Here is an 18,319-nt window from a genome sequence, read left to right on the forward strand (position 1 = left end):
CCACTATTGGAGATCAAGTTATTGCTGCTCAGAAGGAAAATAAGGGTATAGCCCATATCAAAGAAAGGGTCAGGAATGGAAAAGCAGAATGCTTTAGCATAGATGATGAAGGTGTGTTATGGTTCAAGGATCGCCTGGTGGTACCAAAGGTTCCTGAGTTGCGGCAGTCAATTCTGGAAGAAGCACATGCTACTAGGTTATCTATCCATCCGGGAAGCAACAAGATGTACCATGACTTGAAGCAAAGTTTTTGGTGGACTAAAATGAAAATAGAGATTGCTAGATATATAGCAAAGTGTGATACTTGTCAAAAGGTGAAAGCAATACATTTGAGGTCTGTTGGTGAATTACAACCATTACCTATTCCATCTTGGAAGTAGGAGGACATAAGTATGGATTTTATTGTTGGTCTACCCAAGACATCAAAGGGATTTGACTCAATATGGGTTATTGTAGATCGACTAACCAAGTCAGCACATTTTCTTCCAGTTCAGAATACATATCCCACTCTACGGTATGCCAAGATGTATTTAGAACGAATTGTGAGTCTCCATGGAGTACCCAAGACTATTGTGTCAGATAGGGGTACACAGTTTGTCTCCAGCTTTTGGAAACACTTGCATTCTTCATTGGGTACCAAGCTCCTGTATAGTACAGCTTATCATCCGCAGACTAATGGACAAACTGAAAGAGTCAATCAAGTGCTTGAAGATATGTTAAGGTGTTGTGTCCTTAACTATTCCAATAAATGGGACGAATGCTTACCTTTGGCCGAATTCTCATATAACAATAGTTATCAGGAAAGCATTAGAATGGCTCCATTTGAAGCACTCTATGGTCGTAGATGCAGAACATCGCTGAGTTGGTCTGAGCCTAGAGAAAGAAGATTCTTTGGAGTTGACCTTGTGAAAGAAACAGAAGACAAGGTTAGGCAAATAAAGAGTAATTTGAAGATAGCTCAGTCCCGCCAAAAGAGTTATGCGGATAGAAGACAGAGACCATTGGTATTTAACAAAGGAGATTTTGTATATCTGAAAGTATCACCAATGAAGGGAGTTACCCGTTTTGGTGTTAAAGGAAAGTTGGCACCTCGATATATTGGACCATTTCAAATTTTGGAGAGGTATGGAAAAGTGGCATATCGCTTGAAATTAGCAGAACATCTCGCAGCTGTGCATGATGTGTTCCATGTTTCTCAATTGAAGAAGTGTCTCCGAGTGCCTGAGCAGAATGTTGAGGTTAAAGGGGTGGAACTTGAACCAGATCTGACTTATTCCGAATATCCTATCCGAGTGTTGGATCAGAAAGATCAGCGTTACTCGAAGGAGGACAATAAAGTTCTATAAGATACAATGGAATCAACATTCAGAAGAGGAAGCTACTTGGGAATCAGAAGATTACTTGTTAGAAAAGTTTCCAGAGTTTCTAGCGTCAATATAGAATAGAGTACTGTTAGTTGAGCTCAGTTGTTACAAATTGTGTTTTGTAAAAGAACCTCAGTTGTTTTATGGATAAGAATTGGATGTTTTTGGACTGACACATTTCCTTTTCCATTACTTACCCTATGGCTTTGAATCTCGGGGCGAGATTTCTTTTAGGGGGAAGGATTGTAACACCCCGGGTGTTTAAATATTAAAAATAGGACATGTCATCATATGCATTGCAAGGCATTTGGTCATATTGCAAACTTTGATATGCATTCACTAAAACAAGTTTACATTTGTGTTATGAGTGTTGAATTGAATTGTTTGAATCAAGTCAAAATTTGGTTTGGATTTGAATTTTCGTGAAAACCCTGATTTTCAGTATTTAAATCCTACCCTAAAAACTCATTTCAAAATCTAAGCATATTTTGGGGTTGAGCCCAAAAGCAAAAGTGTAGAGCTTGTCAAGTTATACAAAGTTTGTTTTTGGAGTTTTCAAAGTTGTTATGAAAAATTTGGAGTAATTCGAAAAGGCGTAATTCGTCAAATATTCCCTATTTGAATTCAAAAGTTCATTTCAAAATGTAGACCGAATTAGGGGTTGGTTATAAAAGCAAAGTTGTAGAACTTTTGATTTTGAACAACTTTTATTTTTGGAGATTTTTGAGTTGTTATACAAATTTGGGAGTAATTTAAATTTGAAAATGAAGGGCAATTCTATAAATTCTATGAACAGTGTTCACCGCCTAAGCTACACCGCCGGCGACCTTCGGTTTGCTTCTAGGCGCGGTCATGGCCATCTTTGGCGTCGCGCTGGTGCGGTGAAGGCCACAGCATAGCTTCCTTGCGCTTCCGAGCCGCTCTATTTAGCCTTGGCCGTCATCGTTTGCCTCCGTTCTCTTGCTCTGTTTTCCCGACGCCACGGCCATAACTCCGGTGAGCTCTCACCGTCGCTATAGCGCACTCCAGCCGCTGCAAAGCTTGTCACAGCTCTGCCTGCTACTTGCGCACCCAACCAACCTGCTTTTGTCGCTTGTCTTCGCTGGAAACTCGCGGTGCGCGCTCTTCTTCCTCGTGGCCGGCAACCTCACCCGCGATTCCGTTTCGTCGTGGCCAGAGCTCCGCGGTGCGCCTTTGCCCCTGCTGAGTCTTGCTTCAGCTTCGCCACGATGCCATGGTACTCTATGACCCATTGATTTCTTATTATGACCACCACAGCTACCGGAGCATCGCCACCGACGACGGTCTGCTCTGCCGTGCCTGCTCGGAATGTCGACTCACCTCTCCGTTGCTCCTCCGGTCTCGGTCTTTGCTCCAACGTATTCGGGTGAGCTGCTGATACTTCTCGTGCACTTTGTTCAATCGCTACCGGGCTCCTGTCGCCGGCGTAGCATAGCCGTCCCACCACGTCCGCCATGGCCGGCGTTGAGTTAGTGTAGAGCCGTAATCAGTGCGACTAAGGATGTCTGTAGGTGCGCATAGTCGTGGGGAGCACGTTGGTGTGTTCGCCTTCGCCGGTAACCTCGTCATCGGCGAGTTATCGCCGGTCAGAACCGTCAGCCGCCGTGGTCAACGTCGGAGGTTGGGGATGACAAGTGGGGTCCCTTTGTCAGTGACTCAGCGTTCAAATGGAATTTTTCTATTTTCAGATTTGAATGAATAGTGATAGTAATTTGTTATTTTTGTGTAGATTTATTTAGAGCTCCAAAAATTATGAAAAGTTTTGTGTGACTTCTCTGTGATGTATAGTATTTAAGACAAATATGAAATAATGTTTTTCAGTACTTTTTGAATGTGATGAAAATTGCTCAATTAATTAATAAATGAATTTCCATGATTTTTCTAGGCTTATTTATTTATCCAAAAATTATGAAAATTGTTTTGCCACTTAGTTATCATGTGATAAACATTTACAAAAATTTTGAGGTCAATTGGAACAAGTTGATTTATTTCATAATTCTTAATTAATTAATTAATTCATAAAAGCAAATAGTAACCTTTAGTGATTTAGGTTTTGTTTGAATTTTTGATTGAGTGATGTCCTTGGGTCATTAGTTGGTAATGATCTTTGGCAATTGATAATTAGTATTCTGGAAAGGTTTAGTTAGTTTGACTTGTAACTGTACCGCGAAGGAAAGTTGTATTTCAGTTGTTAGCTTTTGCATCCATCATCAAGCATCATGTTTCGTATTCCTGCATCATGTTAAACATGGTATTCTTACTACGGGTAGGAAATGAAGGTGAACACGTGATAGTTAATCAAGTTGCTGAGGAAGTTAGTCCGTCTGTTGAGGTCGGATCGAATACTTGTGGAACGTCGCAGGAATCGGACTTTTCCGTCAACGAAGGCAAGCCCCGGATGCATACAACCCTACCTTGTGTTTTACAAATTAATTTCGCTTTTGCTTTTCTTTACTGCATCAAGTGATTAAGAGTTAAGTAAAAGCCTAATTGATGCATTACCAACATTGTTTTTCCGTATATACCTTGTTACCAGTTTTACGTCGTAAGTGTCTAGTTATGCTTAGCCATGCTTAGACAGATCAAAGTCGGGTGATTACCTGTCATCTGCAAGTTTTAAATGGAACTTTGGTTACTTATGTTATCATGTGATATGAGCATGTGGAGTAATAAATCTAGACCGGACGGACTCGGTGTGTGTGAGCCACAAGACATGGAGGTCTTGTGAGCGGATTCTTTCCGTCTGTGTCGGTTAAGGTCCGTACCGTTGTTGAACTGTGTGCGGTGAGACTTTGTAGTACTAACCACATACTCCGGTAAACCTTAACTTGGCGATTCTATTACGAGAATGGCTACTCGCGCACTGGGAGTGGAGAGATGGCGGGAATAGCGTGTACCCACGTGGCAATGGGCTGGATTGGTGGAGTACTGTATTCTCGGGTGGCGCGGACCCGTTCTTATTTTAGAGGATCCGAGAGTAGGTTGATATATGTAGGTCGGGGACCTGCATATGTCGTGTGGTCTGGAATTCCCAGCTGGGTGTTAATCGGTTCGAATCGTCGTTGCTCCTTCGGTTATGGAGACTCACTTCTCTGTTCATCATCGTAGTTTAATAACTGGAACTTGAGTAAGGTTTGAGAAAGAGATTGATATGAAGTTCATGATCTCATTACGGATCATGGCAGATTCATATGTGGTACTTATAAAGTTTTACCTTTGAAGTAAAGAATTTTGTTAAAGAGCTTTTACGCAAAAGAACTTTGATTATTGCTAAAGCCATACCTTGAATCACTGAGCCTGCATTCCTGAGTCTTCTTAGTTTTATTTCGGTTAAGTCTTGTTGAGTACTTTTGTACTCAGGGTTCGTTGACCCTTGTTGCAGGTGAGCCTCATGAGCAGATCTGTTTTGGATCGTGCTGCATGACTATTGTTCGATCTGACGATGATAAGTAAATGTGTGGCCCTTGGGCAGGGCAGTTTCATTGTGTGTTTTGTATTATATTATAATGCCACTCCACTATTTCGTTTTGTAATAATCATCGAACTTAGTTGTGAGGTTTGAAACTACTGTTTTGTAAATTATGTTATTGTAAGACTTCCGCTGTTTTTACTCTGGTGTAGATATTTGAATAAATGTTGTAATACTGCAATGACTCTGTAATGTGATCCTGCTCGGAAATCGTGGATGATTCGGGGTTCCCCGAGGACACCCGACAGTCTTCTTAAGTTACCGGAAACATATGCATAGATGTCAAAGATCGTCGGACAGTGACAGGTGTATGTGGGCCCTATAATTTAGGAGGTTCTGCCACAATAATTTTTCACCATTAGCAATTGCATTATAAAACAGAAATCAGATTTTAATCATCCAACAACATATAGATATAGCTCAACCATACAACATCACATACATGCTCAATACATGTTTACATTCATTACAGAATCAACATTTATGATATTCCCTGATCATCTGCAAGCTGCAAATGCAGACTGTTCTCATTTGAGCTTTGGTAGTTTTGAATCCAGTGCCTTCTCTCAGTTCTCTGTCTTGCTTTCATGAAAGGTCCGCAAAGGCAGTTTGGAGGACGATGAGGTGCATATATGTCAGGTGAAAGCTTTTTCATGCAGTTTTCCAATTCAAAACATGAGATGTACCTCCTCTGATGAGATTGATTGCAGGAATCAAGATTACAATGACAAAGATGTTCTGAATTCTTCAGCAAATGAGATGCTGAGACAAGACTTGGTATTAACATGGATAACATCGATGGACCTTCAGTTTCAGAGTCTGATGTACTGAGGTAGGGTTCCATAGATGTGCCTAGTCTCAGATCATGCATATTCAAACACAACACAGCTAAGTACAATGGAAGACCCATAAGGAAACACACAAGCACATCACCTTTCCCATTTTTCTAGCTTACTGGTACAGTTCTATTTTTTCTCAGAAGAGATAGGATCACTAACAGTTCTATATATTATGAAATAAGAGCTACAAAAACTTTTACCTACATAAAACTTGTCTTTTTGATTTATTACCTTGATCACAGAAACATTAAGTGGACCAAAATTAAGCTTCGATGATTTCTTTTAACAAATATCCAAACTGACACATATATGGTATATGTGTTGCTATGTTATATGCCAAAGTAATGCCTCTGTCCAATATGTAGGCACTTGGGCATGAATCTATTTGACCTGTATGAGGCATACTATATAAATAGTATCAGTAATTCTGAACTAATATACCAAAGAATATAGCTAGTTTGGTTTCAAATTTTAATACTTATAAATAGTCTGCAGCTATCACAATACAACCGATCGGAGCCACTCCGATCAGTTGTGATAGCTGCAGCAGTGGCAGCGCTGCTGCTGCAGCCTTCCCTCATAGAAGCTACAGTAACTGTTGCAGAAAACAAGCAGCGGCTGCGGCTGTGCAGCAAGGACAGCCGATCAGGCTGATTCATATGTGTGTGCCTTCTGAAAGTTGTACTGTGGGCGATGTTTATGTATATTCTCTATTGACTATGTTGCCTCATCGGCACTTAAATGGCCTAATGTTTAGTTTGAATATCATAACCTGAAATTTTGAATCAAAACTCATTATCAGATTTCTTACAATTATGGCTATAGTGAAATGACACTTGTTTTATTATCTTTCATGTCCAGTTTCTTGGTGTATGCTTGCAAATCATCTATATTATGATGAAAATGTGCAGCACTGCCTATCTAAAGTATGCATGAGCTATTGAAGCTTAAAAACATTATCAGCCAGCTGATACCGAGTCTGATGAATGGTGGATAGATCATGGCGCATAATTCGAGAACAGCAAAAGGGATTTGATTCCTTGGTCGCGCTAGGGGCTTGGATTATCTGGACACATCGCAATGCTTGTGTATTCGATGGAGTGACTCCTAGCATGTCAAGAGCTTTCAGCGTCACTAGTGTTGAACTGGCGTCTTTGGGGGATAGCAGGCACACCGAAGCGTACATGTAACTGCAAGCTGAGTTGTACTGTATCAAGTCAGAAAACAGAGCAGTACACTGCTACCTGATCAGCAAGCAGATGAAACCACCACAGCTACACGGCTACCAAACTGTTACGGCTACCACTCGCCTAGTGTGATGCTCCACTCTCACACAATCAGACTTGTGTTAGCACAAACACACTGCCGCGAGTTGTGTTTGCTGAAATTCTAGATATACACTTTACATGATAATTTGCATTCATGTCACAATTGAAACATGTTTACTGAACTAAAAACAACTTCTGATAAGAACATGCTCAAATTACCAGAAAAATGTGTCTGTGTATGTGGATTTTGTAAGGGTGCTCAAAAGACCAGAAATATGCTCAAAAGACTGTAAAATCCAATTATATAGACTCCAAGACATAACGACTTAAACAACTTATTTGTTTGTAATACATGAAATTTCCTACTGATGTGCCTCACTTTTAGAGAACATCCAAATAACTAATTCCAGTTAGTAAACTGTATAGGAGTAAAAAAAAATCAGACCAAGTTCCTGTAACTACTGCTGAGCCCTAACAGAACCTTTTGCTGACAAAGGTGCAGAGGCAAGCTGCAACAACGTTCAGGATGTACAACGACCCAAAAACAGTTGAGCTGACAGTGGTGCTGCAAAATCTAAATTTGAGCAATGGGCCAGGGAGTGCAAAGGGTAACAGTAGAAATTTAGAATAATTTAGAGTTCATGTACACCACAATTTTGCAGGCAAGCATGTGTGTTGGTGATTTGGTCGAGGAAGAATCAGCAAGAACAGAGTCAGAGCAGAGTTCAGGCAGAGACGATAGGGACGATTCAAATTTTGTATTCCTTACTGCATAACCGATTCAGTTACAATCTTCGCCTTTTATAGGCTACGCGGCCACCCGGCCCTGGCAAACCGTTACGGCCGGCCCACTACGACACAACGCCTCGCCAACACACACGCGTTGCCGACAATAGCATGACAGCTAGACCGCCCTTCATAAGCTGTCTTCAGACATCCGCATTCAGCAATCACCCCACCTTCGCCGTTCTCTTCTTGTATCTGACAGTCTGCTACTAAACAGCAAAGCACTAGTTAGGGCCTGAGACTAGGGAGGCAAAAAAGAAACCAAAACACAAATAGCTACCTTGAGACTGCCTCTGCTGCCTCGCCAGCTCCTCTTGATCCTGCTCCCACATCTTCTTCTCAGTCGAGTAAGCTGCGGTAGCGGCTTGCAGCGCGGCTTTCTCTTGATCGACATTCAGCACAGCATCGGCAGCGGCTGAGGAACAAATCAAACCATTAAGGGCTCAGTAGGAAGGTAAAACCTGAAGTGCTGAGTCACCAGCCGAAGAAACAATACCTTGGGTCTCCGATCGGAGATACCTAAGGCCTTTGTTCTCTTCCTCTAGCTCGGCTTGGTGAAATGGCTCCGGATGTAATCGGACTTCGCTTCTGAATTCTTCTAGGCCGCCTGGTATCACAACAATTCAACAAATAAACAGGTTAAGTCTTCGTTCGACTATGGACAAATCCACCAAAGACTTGGTATCTCAACAAATAAACAGTCTGTCTGTATGTTAGATGCGAGGATCTTGCAGACGATCCCTATTTACGGGTTGTACACGCCCTTAAGTTGTCTATATGTGAAGTAGAAAGAACTAGCAGATAACAAGTTGTCTTGTGCAGTGTACAATGTTCACTGAAGGGTCGTTCTATAAAAAAGCAGGAACGGGGTACCAAATGATCTTGTCCTTGATTTAGGGTGGTTTTATGAATGTCAAGGACTCAAGGTACTTTTACTTATGTACTAAGCCTTAATCTCATTTCTTTTCTGGTAGCTCACAGTTACAGTACTGCAAGGTCTATCTGTTTGGCTCTTTGGGATTGTAGTTGTAGCGAGCAGTGGAAGGCAAGTAAAAAAAACTTCTGCTAAACATGTTACTGATGGAGTGTCTGTTTCCTGGTTCATCGATTTATTCAGCACTCATTTAGAACACAGTAGTTTCATACCATATTTAGTAGGGTATTTCCAGCATATTGATTTTCTAGGATGCGAAGGCAGATGATTAGTCGAATATAACCATGATGTTATTTTAAGCAGCGCAATTCAATATTCCATAAACATCGACCACGGTAAACTGCGGCCTGTACATCCAAATATATACTTGGACAATCAAATATTCAAATTCTATGATGCATGGGACACAGCTTAGACGTGTTAGACTTAAGCTTAATAAGGATCGAGATTAGCATAACCTGTGAATACCTGATCCACCTGTTAGCACTTAATCAGTCGCTAACCTTTAGACGAAGATGCCCACAGCAGGCATGGTTCGGTGTTGAGGTGATGGTGGCCAACATGGGACGGTGGCCGGCGGATGGCTCAGGTCTTCAAAATCACACCCGAGTTAACCTTGATCGGTAGGCTACTAGGGATTCGGACTAATTCACATCACCCACCCGTGAGTTGGGAGTATCCTTACCCTGTCAAGCCAACTTAGTCGTCTGTTACTTGGGTTGTTAGGCTCCCTAGACTCAGTCGATTCTTGAGAAAGCAGAGATCAATCCTAACCAGACGTGCGTGAAAATTAATACAGTGATAAAGCACACATCTTAGCATAACTTCCACTCATTCAGATAATATTACATTTCCCCATGTCTCATAGTTCACAATAAATTAAAACACACATTTGCAGCTGAAAGATATGGATAACCATGACTCTAGTCCCACACTTGTGTCTTGGGAAAAAGAGAAAGAGTCTCTCACACACTTATGTATCACAACCATTATTCTTCAGAAACTAATAGATGGTAGTGCAATATCATGCAAGATTATCAACAACGCATCATTTCAAGGCAACAAAACGGACTCAATGCTTGGCCGGAGGGTGGTAGAGTGGAGGAGGCCAGCCAAACGTTTGCACGGGAGGGTGGTTTTCTGGTTGGCTTGGCTCTGGCTTAGGCTCTGGTGGCGCAGGCTTCTTGTGGAAGTAATCGAAGAAGTGGTGGTGATGGTGACCCTTGTAGAAGTGATCGAACATGTGCGGAGCATGCTTGCTCACACGAGCTGATGGGGACCCGTTTTTGGGCGTTGCTGACCCGTACGTCGGTGTTGGAGGCTGGTTCTCTGGCTGTGGTTTCGGCTGTGGCTCAGGCTTCGCTGGTACAACAGGCTGTTAGTTTGATCTCCTAACCAATAAGCCCAACGGTTTATTGGACCTTGGTCACGCGCCCTGATCGGGGGCGCCCAACCCTATATGGTTGGTGGGCCCCCGTCGCACTGCGCTATATAAAGAGGTGGGGGCCGGCGGCTCAAAGCACGAGGTTCGCCGTGAGCCGCAAACCCACCGACAAACCCTAGACCGATCTAAGAGGGCGCGCAGCCAGCGACGGGAAGCTCCGCTGATCCTCGCCGTCGTCACTGCTACGCCCCGACCGCACTGCATCGACGTCCGTGCAACCTCTACTCCACCCGTCGCTGCCCGTGTGCTGCCTCCATCACCGAACCAGCGATGGCCAGCACAACCGCGACTTCATCTGAAGGCTCAGGTTCATCACCAGCCCCTCTCTACCCTATCTCCCTCTTGGTGTAGTGTTCTAGGTCTAAATGTGCATGTGTTTCACGGATCTAAGTGTTCATCCGTCAAGATCTACCCTAGTCGATCCACAGAAAATCAACAATGGTACCAGAGCCTTTTCTAGCGGTAGATCTGGATCGGGGAAAAGAAATTAAAAGTTACCCGAGTAGAAAATTGATTGGATCCGTGCGGATCTAAGCAGAAAAGGGTCGGCCGACGTTCGGTTGAACCCTAAACTCGATCCGTCGGATCTGAGAAAAGATATGGTTCGGATGAACCCTAAACCTAATGAGGTTAAAGAAAAAACCGAAGGTGATTCGGGGAAAAGAAAAACAGTGTCGTGTCTAACCCTAACCCTAACCCTAATCGGGAAAATCATTCAAAAATCCGAAGCAAAGAAACCGATCGGGGAAAAGAAGGGGAAGAGGGTGGCTCGGCTCACCTCGCCGTCAAGCACGCCGGCGCGCGCAGGGAAAAGAAAGGCCGGCCGAAGGGGGCATGGCTCGCCGGGATCTGGCCACAGGGGCGCCGCGGCCAGGCCGCTCGACGGCGGCGCGCTCACCCGCTGGGGAGCGCGCACGCCGGCGAGGGGGCCGGTGACGGCGCCGGGACCTCGCTGCTTCACCGTGGTCGCTCGGTGACGAACTGAGAAGAGAAGAGGTGAGCAGTGAGGAGAAGAGAGAGAGCGTGCGAGTGAAAATGAAGCTAGGGCTGAGGGAGGCGCGGTCGGCCGGGGTTTTTGATGCCCCGAGCTGTGCGCTCCACCGTCGATCGGAGATCAACGGCCAGGAGGGCTCGGACCTCTTTTGGCCCAGGCGGGCGCTGCTGCTCGGCCGAAATCCCGGCCCAGGCCCAGGTTGCGGCCTAGGCGTGGGGGAGAGAGCGCGCGCGGATGGGCCACGGCAGCTGGGCCGGGTGCGCTGGCGCCCGCACGCGCGTGAGCAGGCCGTGGGCCGCGCGTGTGCTGGCTGGGCCGAAATGGCCTAATGAATAGAAATAGCTCAAAGTTTTCTTTTGTTTTTCGAGAAATATATATAATTGATGAATTTCAATTGGAAGTTGATGCAAATCTTTGTGCAAATTTTGTCCAACGACAATTTTGTTCAGAGAACAGTGCAATATTTAAGAGTTTCTGGAAAAATAATTATGGGCATATTTAAATTTTCCGCTGCGTATTTAAAGTAATTATGGACTTTTAATTAAATTCGAACCAACGGGAGAATTTGATTTTAAGAGCCAAGAGATTAAAAATGAGTTGATTATGATATTGTTATTTTCTGACCAACGTTGTTAATAGCAATATTATAATTTTAAATGATTATGCATTATTTCTATTTCTGCCCAACGGTGATGTAGATTTAATGTATAAAATAATTGTATGTTTTAATTTTGACCAACGTTAAACTAAGGCATGCAATTATTGTTGTTATTTCTGTTCTCACCCTATTTGAATTATGTTTTCAGGAGGATACAACTTAATGAGTTGTATCAAAGAGATCCCCACTCTAAAAGGTGATAACTATATTGAGTGGAAGAAAAAGATAGACCTGGCCTTTATCCTCGCTGAGGTGGACTGGGTTGTCACCACACCGTGCCCCAAAGAACCTGTGGCACCGGTGAGGGAGACAGATGAGACTGATGCTGCATGGCAGAACAGAGAGCGGGATTTTGCTCCCGTAAAGATGTCCTATGACCTTGAGTATAGGAAATGGGTCACTGCCAATAAGAAGTGTTTGGCAGTGATAAAGAACACGATTGAGCCTGCCATTGTGGGCTCAATTCCAGACTGTGATACGGTCACAGAGTACCTAGATAGAATAAAGAGTCAGTTTACTGGCTCTTCAAAGACATATGCAACCCAGCTGATCAAGCAGCTGGTTACAGAAAGGTACTCTGGTGGCGGCAGTGGCATTAGAGAGCACATACTGAGAATGAGCAATCTGGCATCTAAGCTCAAACTAATGGATTTGGCACTCAAGGATGAGTTCCTTATTCATTTGATTTTTGCTTCTTTGCTCAAAGAATTTGACACATTTGTTATTAATTACAACATACAGCCTGAAAAATGGGATTTAGAAAAGCTCATAGCCATGTGTGTGCAGGAGGAGGAAAGAATAAAAGTTTCACAAGGTGGTTCTGTCAACTACCTAAAAGATAAGAAAAAGAACTATAATAATAGCTCTTCCTCCAAATCATCTGGAAAAGGTCCCATGCAACAGTCTCAGAACCAGCAATTCCCAGTGGCTAAAGACCAGTGTCTCCACTGCAAGAAGACGGGACATTATAAAAAGAATTATCCTGATTTCTTAAAGATGATTATGAAGAATAAAGGTGAGAACATTATTACGTTCGTAAATGAATCCTTGTATGTAAAGTTTTCAAAATCTACTTGGTGGATTGATTCAGGTGCAACTATTCATGTTGCTAATTCATTACAGGGATTCCGTTCGATGAGAACTTTGCAAAGAAGCGAAAGTTTCATTAAAGTCGCAAATGGAGTACAAACAGACGTTGAGGCCGTTGGAGATCTTCCTCTAGAGCTTCCAGATGGCTTCATAATTTTTCTTAGAGATGTTCTTTATGTACCTTCTTTGCAAAGAAATCTGATTAGTGTATCAAAGTTGGACCATGATGGTTATGATTACCATTTTGGAAATGGCAAATGTCGGATATTGTTTAATAATAAATGTGTTGGTCTTGCCTTCTGACAAGATGAGCTTTATTTGTTATCACTTCGTGAAAATGTGAATTCCGTATGTGATGTGAATAAAAATGTATCCTCATCGAACAATGGAAACAGAAAACGAAAGAGAGCTCACGATGCGTCGTCGAAATTATGGCACTATCGTTTAGGCCATATTTCGAGGGGGAGAATAAAAAGACTAGTTAAGAATGATATTCTTCCTCCATTAGAGCTCTCAGAGTTAGAACAATATAGAGATTGCATAAAAGGAAAGTATGTAAAGAAAATTAAGAAAGATGCCAAATGAAGCGCAGGAATTCTACAGATTATTCACACAGACATATGTGGTCCTTTTCCTATAAAAAGTATGGATGGTTATGATTCATTCATAACATTCACAGACGATTACTCTCGGTTTGGCTACATTTATCCAATTAAGGAAAGAACAGAAGCGTTGGATAAATTTAAAATATTTAAAGTAGAAGTTGAAAATCAGCATGATTTAAAGATTAAGATAGTCAGGTCTGACCGTGGAGGAGAGTACTACGGTCGGCATACCCCATATGGACAAGTTCCTGGACCTTTTGCAAGGTTCTTACAGGAGAATGGTATAGTCGCCCAGTATTCAACACCGGGCGAACCTCAGCAGAATGGAGTAGCTGAAAGGCGTAACCGTACCCTGATGGATATGGTGCGTAGTATGATAAGTTACTCCACTTTATCCACGAGTCTGTGGATGGAGGCATTAAAAACCGCCATTCATATTCTCAATAGAGTACCAAGTAAGTCGGTGCCCAAAACACCGTATGAGTTGTGGACAGGAAGAGTACCCTCACTTAACCACTTGCGTGTGTGGGGGAGCCCTGCTGAGGCTAAAGTTTTTAACCCAAACATTGGGAAGCTAGATCCCAAAACAGTGAGTTGCCATTTCATTGGCTACCCAGAAAAGTCAAAAGGTTTTCGTTTCTACTGTCCTAACAGACATACAAAGTTTGTGGAAACGAGACACGCTGTCTTCCTAGAGGATGAAATGATTAGGGGGAGCATGGTAGCTCGAGAAATTGACCTTGAAGAGAAGCGGGTGTATGCACCCACTCCGATCATTCATGAGCCATTTTTCTCACTACCTGCTGTTGCTGCACCAACAGTACAAGACACTGTGGTGCCAGCACCTGTTGTTATCCCGCCTGTGGCAACAATGAATGATGATGAGGAACCTGTCCCTCAGGATCCTATAGAACCTATTGCCACACATGAGGGGGAGCAGCGATAGCCTCAAACAGAAAATGTGCCAATTGAGGAGGCCCCTAGAAGGTCTCAAAGAGTTAGAAAATCAGTTATTCCTACTGATTATGAAGTGTACAATACTGAAGAATTTCAAATAGAGGATGATCCCACCTCATTTGAAGAAGCCATGAAAAGTGATCATTCATCAAAGTGGCTTGAGGCCATGGAAGATGAGATGAGATCAATGAATGCAAATAAAGTTTGGGATTTGGAGATAATTCCTAAAGGAGCCAAAACAGTAAGCTGTAAATGGGTCTACAAAACAAAACTTGACTCTCAAGGGAATATAGAGAGATATAAAGCCCGACTTATGGCAAAAGGCTTTACACAAAGAGAAGGAATTGATTACAATAAGACCTTTTCTCCAGTCTCATATAAGGATTCCTTCAGAATCATAATGGCATTAGTGGCACATTACGATTTGGAATTACATCAGATGGATGTAAAGACGGCATTTCTCAACGGAGACTTAGAAGAAAATGTTTACATGGCACAACCGAAAGGTTTTGTCATGGAAGGAAAAGATCGTTTGGGATGCCGCCTAAAGAAATCCATTTATGGATTAAAACAAGCTCCAAGACAGTGGTACTTGAAGTTTGATCAGACAATAAAGAATTTTGGGTTTAAAGATAATGTTGAGGACAATTATGTCTACGTAAAGTTTAAGAATGGGAAGTTTATCTTCCTTGTCCTGTATGTGGATGATATCTTACTTGCTAGTAGTGATGTCAGTCTACTACTGGAAACAAAGAAGTTTCTGTCCTCAAAATTTGATATGAAAGATCTTGGTGAAGCTTCGTTCGTTCTAGGGATCGAGATTCACCGAGATAGAAGTAAAGGGGTATTAGGACTGTCACAAAAGGCATACATAAAAAAAGTCTTAAAGAAATTCAGTATGCACAAATATAGTCCCTCACCTGCTCCTATAGTCAAGGGCGACAGATATGGGGATTTTCAATGCTCTAGGAACCAATATGAGATCGATCAAATGAAAGTGGTTCTATATGCTTTAGCTGTCGGAAGCTTGCAATATGCTCAAGTGTGTACGCGCCCTGACTTGGCATTTATTACCGGGTTACTTGGTAGATTCCAGAGCAATCCTGAAATAGAACACTGGAAATTGGTAAAGAAAGTCTTGTGTTATTTGCAAGGAATGAAAGGCCTCATGATGACGTATAGAAGATCTGATTCACTCCATATAGTGGGATATTCAGATTCTGATTATGCGGGAGATAATAGAAAATCCACGTCTGGATATGTGTTTACTCTCGCAGGGGGAGCTATTTCATAGAAAAGCTCAAAACAAACCGTCACTACATCGTCCACAATGTATGCCGAGTTTGTAGCGTGTTATGAGGCAACGGGGCAGGTGAACTGGCTAAAGAAGTTCATACCCGGTTTGAAGGTGGTTGACGACATCAATAGACCACTGAAGTTATACTACGATAATAATCCAGCAGTACAGTATGCTCACAATAATAGGTTAAGTGGTGCTGCCAAACACATTGACATAAAATATTATGTTGTGAAGGATAAAGTCCGGGATCAAATGATAAGTCTTGAGCATATAAGTACCGAAAAGATGCTCGTGGATCCGCTTATAAAAGGCTTACCACCCAACGTGTTTAGAGAACATATAGCCGGCATGGGTTTAAGGGAAAGCCTATGATTCTTGGAGTATAAAGGGCCCAAAAGTTAAAGTAACTATTTCAGATCAGAGACGTGCATTGTAGCTGTTAAATCTATCGGCGATTGACCGTGACGATGAGACATGCTCTATGCATCATCTGTGAAGAAATGAGTAAGGATAAAAGGATTGAAGTTTTAAAGTTTAAAGATAAAAGTAATAGTGAGATCAAAGGGGAGAATGTTAGTTTGATCTCCTAACCAATAAGCCCAACGACTTATTGGGCCTTGGTCACGCGCCCTGATCGGGGGCGCCCAACCCTACATGGTTGGTGGGCCCCCGTCACACTGCGCTATATAAAGAGGTGGGGGCCGGCGGCTCAAAGCACGAGGTTCGCCGTGAGCCGCAAACCCACCGACAAACCCTAGACCGATCTAAGAGGGCGCGCAGCCAGCGACGGGAAGCTCCGCTGATCCTCGCCGTCGTCACTGCTACGCCCCGACCACACTGCATCGACGTCCGTGCAACCTCTACTCCACCCGTCGCTGCCCGTGTGCTGCCTCCATCACCGAACCAGCGATGGCCAGCACAACCGCGACTTCATCTGAAGGCTCAGGTTCATCACCAGCCCCTCTCTACCCTATCTCCCTCTCGGTGTAGTGTTCTAGGTCTAAATGTGCATGTGTTTCACGAATCTAAGTGTTCATCCGTCAAGATCTACCCTAGTCGATCCACAGAAAATCAACACAGGCTTCCTGTGGAAGTGGTCGAAGAAGTGCTCGAGCTCGTGGTCTTTGTGGAAGTGATCGGTCAAGTGCATGTGCATTGCAGGAGGATGGTAGATTGGAGTCGTTGGCGATGGCGACCCGTACGTTGGCGTTGGGGGCTGGTGTTCTGGCTGTGGCTTGGGCTCTGGTTCGGGCTTTGACGGCTCCGGCTTCTCTTCCTTCTTGTGGAAGTGCTCGTGAAAATAATTCTTGATCGGGCCGCAGATTGTCACCGACGCACACACCGCAGACGACGCTTGTTGCGTCTTCCCGGGGACGGCAACGAAGGTGCCATCGGACAACGGCGTGATCCTCGACGGCTCCTGCCCCGGGCATGGCGTGCCTGCTGCACTGTGGAGCTGCGCGACGCAGTCGGCGAGGTTGAAGGAGACAGGGACGCTGAAGGCGCCGGAGTTTTGGAGCTCGCCGACAGCCTTGCTCTCGTACTCACCGTTGCTGTTCTTGCATTTGATCGCCACCTTTAAGACCTGAGATAGATGTTGGGGCCAAAAAGACATGAAAATACGGCCGGGAGGGATCGTACTGATAAAAGTAGCGCACTTAATTACTCTATATAACTTTTTACCACTGAAAGCCGCCTCAGCATTCACGTTCTTCCTCGTGCAGTCCGCGCACTTGGCTAGGACGATGACCGACGCCGCCTCGCCGGACCCAGCGTTTGCGACGGCGATCGCCATCAGCATGGCCACCACGCAAGCACCGAGGAGGAATCTGCGTTGCGAAACACGTCCAGCACATGAGCTAGCAACCTGTTACGTATGAAATGGTAGAAGATGGGTGAAGAGCTAGGAGAGTCAGTGCTTGGTATATATAGCAGGTCTCTGCACTGCATGGATGTCGATCGATCTGTGGGTACGTGGAGTGGTTACTGACGTGATCCTTCTTAGGGCCTGTTTAGTTCTCCAAAATTTTTGCGCAGTACCCATCACATCAAATCTTGCGGCACATGCATAGAGTACTAAATGTAGACGAAAAAAAACGAATTGTACAGTTGGGTGAGAAATCGCGAGACGAAACTTTCGAATCTAATTAGTCCATAATTAGACACTAATTATCAAATAAAAACAAAACTGCTACAGTAACTGAAACCCAAAAATTTTTGGATCTAAACACGCCATAACTTCTGGCGCCGAATTTGCTGGTTGGTAATCAATGCCTCTGCAGCACAAATGAGCCTGCTCAAGTACTGATGGCACAATAACAAGGTCTAGTAGTCTACACATGAACTATGTGTTACAAAATATTAGCTCTAGACAGGATCTGAGTTCGCCTAGCTCAGTCCATTACAACACCTAGCACTGAGGGGATTAGGATTTCTTACATCGTACCTTTATATGAAGATGCTTAGAGAGCTCCTGAAGTCCTCATGCCTGCGTGGTGAAGGCGTAGTGTCGATCTCCTTCTCTAGGGATATGTCGGTGACAAGGACGCCGACACAAGGGTGGCTAGCGGCTGTCTCATAGTCTTCACAAG

The 18,319-nt window shown here is 43.6% G+C and overlaps 1 pseudogene; it reads right to left on the reverse strand.

Annotated features, from left to right (window-relative positions):
* Nucleotides 1–9,753: 9,753 nt before the first annotated feature.
* On the reverse strand, nucleotides 9,754–17,584 carry LOC136526499 (proline-rich protein 4-like; annotated as a pseudogene).
* Nucleotides 17,585–18,319: the final 735 nt, after the last annotated feature.

Source organism: Miscanthus floridulus, chromosome 2 (assembly GCF_019320115.1).
Source record: "Miscanthus floridulus cultivar M001 chromosome 2, ASM1932011v1, whole genome shotgun sequence".
Lineage (NCBI taxonomy): Eukaryota > Viridiplantae > Streptophyta > Magnoliopsida > Poales > Poaceae > Miscanthus > Miscanthus floridulus.